This window comes from Eptesicus fuscus, chromosome 2 (assembly GCF_027574615.1).
Source record: "Eptesicus fuscus isolate TK198812 chromosome 2, DD_ASM_mEF_20220401, whole genome shotgun sequence".
Lineage (NCBI taxonomy): Eukaryota > Metazoa > Chordata > Mammalia > Chiroptera > Vespertilionidae > Eptesicus > Eptesicus fuscus.
The window spans coordinates 68,444,966-68,452,090 of record NC_072474.1 but is presented as its reverse complement, the minus strand read 5'-3'; the positions used below and the strand labels follow the sequence as shown (position 1 = coordinate 68,452,090).

The following is a 7,125-nucleotide window of genomic DNA, read 5'->3' as shown; positions in this document are numbered from 1 at the left end:
ATGGGTCTTGTTAATTTCCTGCATCCAATATATATCTGAGCTTCCAAATCCTTGTATCCCTCTCTTCCTATTTATAATTTCACCTTTCTGAATATAAGGTAAAAGGAGGAGCTGAGCAATTTTTTGTCCTGGAATAATTTGCATAATATGTTTGCATTCTAAAATTACTTTGATTTCGCCCTTATATTCTGAATCTATGACTTTAGGAAAAACAGTTCTTTTAGCGTATTTTCACTCTTTCCTAGGACTAAACCTGATATTCCTGGTGGCACAGGTCCCCAAATTCCTGTAGGAACAACTTGTCTAACCATATCGGGGACCAGGGTGATTGTTATTGTGCTATTAAGATCAATAATAGGATGTTTGGATTCCCCTTTACGAATGACTAGTTCCAGCTACTGGGGATGCTGTCAGTAGTCTCCAGCTGTCTGCTTTTTCAAGTTTGCCCTGGCTGCAGAGACACACCACTCTAAGGTATAACCCTTCCACATCTAAGCATCTATTATATTGCAAGTATAAAGGCCATTTGGATCCACTGTGGGACAACTCAGAGTTGTATATCCTCCAGAACTCTCTGTGGGACTGGCTGAGGTGGTTTTTTTTTTTTCCTGATATGCACTTTATTTTCAATTTAAAAGAACAAGAAACAAAATTTTTAACTAGAATGGCATAAAAAGGATGGCCAATTTATAGTCTTCATGTTTACCGATACCATATAATACCAAACTTCACTTAATTGACACTTTTGATAGCACTCTAGAAGCATTATGGTTTTGGTTAAATAGTGGTTTAACTTCATTAATTTAAAACAGATCATGAAAACCTAACCCCTTTCTGAAATTTCCTTTTCCTTACAATGTTGATCTTTGGATCTGGTCTGACACACTTTAGGAAGAACTCGGAATGCAGTGCCTCAAAAATTTAGTCAAACCCTAGTATGTAGTAAGCACTGAGCTAGATACTTTATAGAGAAAACCATAATTATGTTACAGCTACTGAGGTACAAAGCCCGCATCCAAGAATAAAAACACAAAATATATTTTCTGAAGGAATATTTACCAATTAAGGAAAATCATAATTTCCTACTTAGCTAGTCTCTTCCTGAGTAATTTTTCTTTCTTTTTAAATCGGTCCTCCATCCACAGCTCCTTCCCTTAATACAAGCTTGTATTATACAGTTTCACTGCTGGATAAGACTTAATACCCCACCACCAGAGGCTAGACCCTATATCCCACCTCCTTGCCTTAATACAAGCTTGTATTATAGTTTCACTGCTGGATAAGACAGATTCTTAAACGGAAGATGCCACTCTCTAAAAAGTTCTTTGTGTACTTTCTCAGGTGGCACAAAATGACACTTCAAGAGTCTTTTACCAAAAAGGGAGTTGTTCATTGTTTCAGCAACTCTCTTGGCAACATCTTCGGATTCAAATTCCACAAAGGCATAGCCTCTTGCTATTTAGTCCTTTTACTTCTGGACAGCCCGAATCTCATAACAGTGTCAAACTGGGAGAAATATGCTTGGAGCTTGAGTTTCATAAAGTGCTGGACGTAGGTGGCCCACATAAATAACTCAAGGAGTAAGTTTTTCATTTTCTTTTTAAAATTTTTTGTTTGTTTTTAATTCTATTTTATTCTTTTTTTTTTTTTTTTACGGAGAGGAAGGGATAGGGATAGAGAGTTAGAAACATCGATCAGCTGCCTCCTGCACACTGCCCACTGGGGATGTGCCCGCAGCCAAGGTACATGCCCTTGACCAGAATCGAACCTGGGACCCTTGAGTGCGCAGGCTGACACTCTATTCACTGAACCTAACCGGTAAGAGGGTCTCCAGCTTCTTGGTGGCGAAGCCCATGGTCAGCTCCAGCAGCTTCTCCTGCACGGCCTTGTTGGCCATGACCTGCTTAGTCAGTTCCTTGATGTCTGTAACCTTCAGGTCCCAGACGATGTGTGAGACCTGGCTGCCTGCGTAGCTTCTCCTTCTCCTTAGGTATCTGAGGGACAGACTTAAACTTCCCCCACGACATCCAGGCTCCTAGGAGTCCCCCGACGGCGCCCCCAATGGCCAGTCCCCGCGGGCCCGCGACCACGGCTCCAATAAACATCATGACGCTGGTGATGGCGATGGCCTGCATCCTGTGCACCACGGCCGCCTTCACCTCCTTCCAAGTGGAGATGTCCTTCTGCAGCTCCATAGCATCCTCCAAGGTCAGGGCCGTTGCGGGTCTGGCCAGCCTGGGTCGTAGAAGGAAGTCGTCCGCATACACCCTCTCCCGTCTGGGGCGGCGGCCGATTTTGGACCGAGGTCTGGGTGCCGTGTCAAAGGCTGGTGCTTCCTGTTGCTCCAGGTGGACCTCCCTCGATGGCCCTTCCTCTTTCTCCTGGAGGACCGCTGTCATCATGCTCTGCGGCTCCATCTCGGTTGTAGGATTGATCCCCGCCTTGGTCAGGGCGAAGGCAGGAGAAAACCAATCAATGTGTCCCTCCGACTTCGATGTTTCTCTCTGTCTCCCCCCTTCCTTCCACTCTCTCTGTTAGAATTGCTCCCAATGATGTGGTGGAAGGAGATATACAACCAGAACTGGACCAGCAAGGCAGACGGATCCTTGGAGAAGGGTGCTCCTCCAGCTGGGACCTGGGCCAGAGCACTCCAAACGGGAAGTGGGCTCCATTTCATTTCCTGAGATCTGCCTGCCATCACTCTGCACTCTGCCCTGATTGGTCAGGGCTCACAGCTCCGGCTGCCATTGTGGATAGCACCCTCCTCCATCCACGGCCTCTGAGGTCCCTGAGCTGCTCCCTGGGCCCAGAACATGCTCCCCTCCGGCCTGTGAAGGGCTGGCTCCCTCATCCTATCTAATAATAGACAAATATGCAAATTGACCATACCTCCGACACACCCACAAGCCACACCCACAAGCCACGCCCACCATACAATCAGAGCAAGTATGCAAATTAACCCAACCCAAGATGGCTACAGCCACAGAGAGCAAGGTTTCCTAGGTAACAGAGGAAGCCAAGCTTTCTGCCAGCCGTTGCAGGCCTAAGCCTCCACTCAAGCTACAAAGTTTCAATTATAGAAGGTAAACAAATTCAAACAAATGGCGGCAGAATGGAGCTTAAGAGAGCAGGCCAGGGTTGCCACCGGCAACAGGGGAAGCAAAGCTTTCCACACACCCTGGCCGGGCCCACCCGCTTAAGGCAACAAAGTTTCAATTATAACCCCAACACAAATGGCTGCGGGCCTTGGAGGGAGCCCCAGGCTTGGCTCTGCTCCATGCTACAAAGTTTCAATTGTAGAAGGAAAATAAATTCCAGATACCAGGGCCTCTGCTTGCATTGCCAGGGGGCGTGGCCCGCCTGCAAACCACCACAGGCCCTCGCTCAGGCCGCCCCATGCCCCAAGGGAACCCCACCCTGATCAGGGACACCCTTCAGGGCAAACCATCTGGCCCCCACCCCTGTACCAGGCCTCTATCCTATCTAATAAAAGAGTAATATGCAGATTGATCATCACTGCAACACACAATATAGCTGCCCCCATGTGGTCAAAGATCCTGCCCCCATGTGGACACAAGATGGCCACCACAAGATGGCCAGCAGGAGAGGGCAGTTGGGAGGCACCTGGCCTGCAAGGGAGGGCAGTTGAGAAGGACCAGGCCTGCAAGGGAGGGCAGTTGGGGGCAAACAGGCTGGCAGCAGAGTGGTTAGGGGGTGATCAGGCTGGCAGGCAGAAGCGGTTAGGGGCAATCAGGAAGGCAGGCAGGCAAGCAGTTGGGAGCCAGCAGTCCTGGATTGTGAGAGGGATGTCCGACTGCCCGGTGGGATCAGGCCTAAATGGGCAGTCAGACATCCCTCGAGGGGTCCCAGATTGGAGAGGGTACAGGCTGGGCTGAGGGACAACCCCTCTCCGTGCATGAATTTCGTGCACCGGGCCTCTAGTTTAAATATATTTTATTGATTTTTCACAGAGAGGAAGGGAGAGGGATAGAGAGCTAGAAACATTGGTCAGGTGCCTCCTGCCCACCCCCCACTGGGGATGTGCCCGCAACCAAGGTATGTGCCCTTGACTGGAATGGAACCTGGGTCCCTTCAGTTCGCAGGCCGGAGCTCTATCCACTTAGCCAAACTGGTTTCGGCGTTTTTCTTTTTCTTGCTTCTGTTTCTTAGTTGTATGCCCGAGGGCCTGAGCCACCTCCTTATGAAACTTGGCATCCTCCTGCGGGTTCAGGGACAGGAGCGGCCAGACTGGGCCTGCGAAGACCACCATGCCGACAGTGTCCCAGCCACAGAGCTGGCTGAGGTTTTTTTAAGGTCTCTATTGCAGTCTGACTTTTCCCTCTGACTAACTCTAGCCCTTACCCTGCCCTTCCATAAGAGTTCATTCCTAATGCTCTGCACACCAAATTCTTTCTCATCATCTGTCTAGACAACCCCACCTGAGATAGTTGGTGTCAGGAGCAGTCCAAGAAAGCAGGTGATAATATGGGTTTCAATTTAGGCTGGATTACTCACTGTCCACCTGGCCATGAGGACCTTGTCATTGGTGGTAGATGGAGCACAGCCCTATGACAATGCCCCAATGATTGAGTGGTATTTCTGGTGAATGTGTATGAGTAGAGGAAAATGCATTAGCTGATGTAATACATAGCATCTTTGACAAGTATCAGAGAAATAGTCCTTATTCTTTTATTTTGGCTAAGCTCCATTGACATTGGAGACCCAGTGTCATCATGGCTTCCTTGTCATCATAGTCCTGGCCAAGGCTCAGCTTATTAGGGTTCCATTTTGTCTCTGGATCAGCCCAGTGGTCATGTCCCTAGTCCCTGAATATACTGGAATTGACACTTGGCATTTGGAGCAACCCCCACATCGAGTTTTTGGGGTTTCTCCACTATGATAGCTTTTGCCTATAGGCCAAATAGAAAATGCTGTAAACCCTTCCAATGGTGAAAATAAGTGCCACACTTAAGGATCTAAGTGATGCAGGGTTGGTGGTCCCCATCATGCTCTACTTAATTCACTAGCCTGGTCCTGAAAACCCATATGGTTCCTGAAGGATGGGATAGGCTGGATATAGAGAAAGAACAGGGTAAAATATGACTGGGAGCAAGAATGTGGCTGGGAATTAGGGGGAGGTATCTCTGGAGTCAGATGACCTGTGACAGGGGACTGTACCATAAGTCACTCCAATGAGCTCAGTAATGTGGCTCCCAGGAAAGGCAGCAGAAATACATGCACAGGATTGCAACCATGGGTCCAACTGAGCAGAAAGACGTCTGTTCTTCATCTCTTAACTCCTTCTCTTGACTCTCCACTGAGGATCTTGTACCAGAGAGGGAAGAAAAGAGTAAACATACTTAATACCCCACCACCAGAGGCTAGACCCTATATCCCACCTCCTTCCCTCTCATCTCAAACCTGACTTGGTGGTATGAGTTTTAAACTGGACTGGATCCAGTCAGGTTGCTTTAAATTATTACAAAAAGTTATGGGGTCATCCAGGAAAAGAATGATTGGACACAGCATGATTGAGGTCAGAGAGTAAAAGAAAGTAACAATACCCAATTCTGTACTCCAGAGTTCAGACTAGTTCAGTAAACCAATTAGGAATGACTATAGTCTATTTCCTTGCTCATCTTCCTCAGCAACAACTTCAAAATTCCGCTTGCCATGTCTCCTGTTCAGTTTCCTTGTGTCTTCTCTGCTCATCCCATCCTTGGATAAACTTACCTACATTTCCCTTCTTCTCTTCTTTCCTTTAATCTCAAAAGGATATCTTGGGTTCAAGGCCAAGTTTTCTAGTGTTCTTAATCAACACCTCCTACCTAACAGTAGACTCTATCAATTATGCATTCTCTTCAGGTCTTCAAGCTTCCACTCTGCCCCCTGTGGCTCTTTCTCACTCCATAAATAAGATTGTCTCTTTCCTATCTGAGAGTATCACCCTTGATCCCACCCCCCACCCCTCTAGCCAGTGTCCTTTCCCTCCTCTCTGACCAAAACCCAAAAATGGTACTTATTTTTTCTGTTTCCTTCTTCTTATCCTCTACAACTTGGCTCAACACCATACAACACATTACTGGCTTTGAACTTGCCCAATCATTAGTGGGTGCTTTTTTTTAATGTGATATTAGAAAAACGGACTTTTCTCTATTCTTCAATTATGGTAATTTTTTATGTGCTCACCTGGTGAGGCTACAATCCTAAGTTATTCGATAAAACACTTATCTAGGTGTTGTAAAGGTAACATATGATTAAATCCACAATAGGTTGATTTTTAAGTAAGCGACATTATTTTGGACAATCTGATGAGCCTAATTCAGTTTATTGAGAGGCCTTCATCAGCAGAGTTGGGGCTGGTGAAGAAATCCTACCCCCGGACAGCAGTTTCAGCTGTACCTGAGTTTCCGTCTGCCCTTCCTGACAGCCTTCCCTGTGGATGTTGAACTTGCCTCGCCAGCTCCAGTCATGGCTAACTAGTGCCTCTGACTACAACTAGTCAACTACACATGGAGAGTGAGGTCCTGGAGGAGCAGGTATTTGCTACTGTAGCACATTTTTGTCTAATGAAGAAGTGTAAGAGGGTTGGATAGATACTTCTGACGGCCCTGGAGAAAGGAAAAAGAAAACAATGAGTTCAGGAATTCAAATTCCCAATCAAAGCTTTGTATAAAACAACACGAAAACTTTCATGTATGTCCTAAAAGAAGCCTTCATCTGCTGTGGCTGCAAGGCTTCTAAAACCCAGCTCAGAGTCACAACCTATAAGTGGTTGAATCCCAGTGCAAACAGAATTCCCTACTACATAGTGTCTCTTCTGTTAGAGCAGGGGTGGGAACATCCAGCCCGAGAAATCATTTGGTCTGGCTCTGCCAAGGCATTAGGGGTGAGTTAAATGTTTGACCAAATATAGCAGGCTAATTTTTAAGTTGATAATTCTGTATGGCCTGCAAATGATGTTATAAATATCCCTGGCAGGAAAGAAGGTTTCCCATCCCTGTATGAGAGTATTGATAAGGAATGGGATTCTAAATATTGGTATGGGGATATTTGGGCCAATCCTCACAAACCAGGAACATCAAAACCCTAAATTTTCCCCCAACAACAGTAGTTTCGACCACT

The 7,125-nt window shown here is 46.5% G+C and overlaps 2 pseudogenes; both read right to left on the bottom strand.

Annotated features, from left to right (window-relative positions):
* Nucleotides 1–1,082: 1,082 nt before the first annotated feature.
* Nucleotides 1,083–4,270, bottom strand: LOC129150470 (MKI67 FHA domain-interacting nucleolar phosphoprotein-like; annotated as a pseudogene).
* LOC129151015 (protein C19orf12 homolog) lies at nt 1,799–2,417 on the bottom strand (annotated as a pseudogene).
* Nucleotides 4,271–7,125: the final 2,855 nt, after the last annotated feature.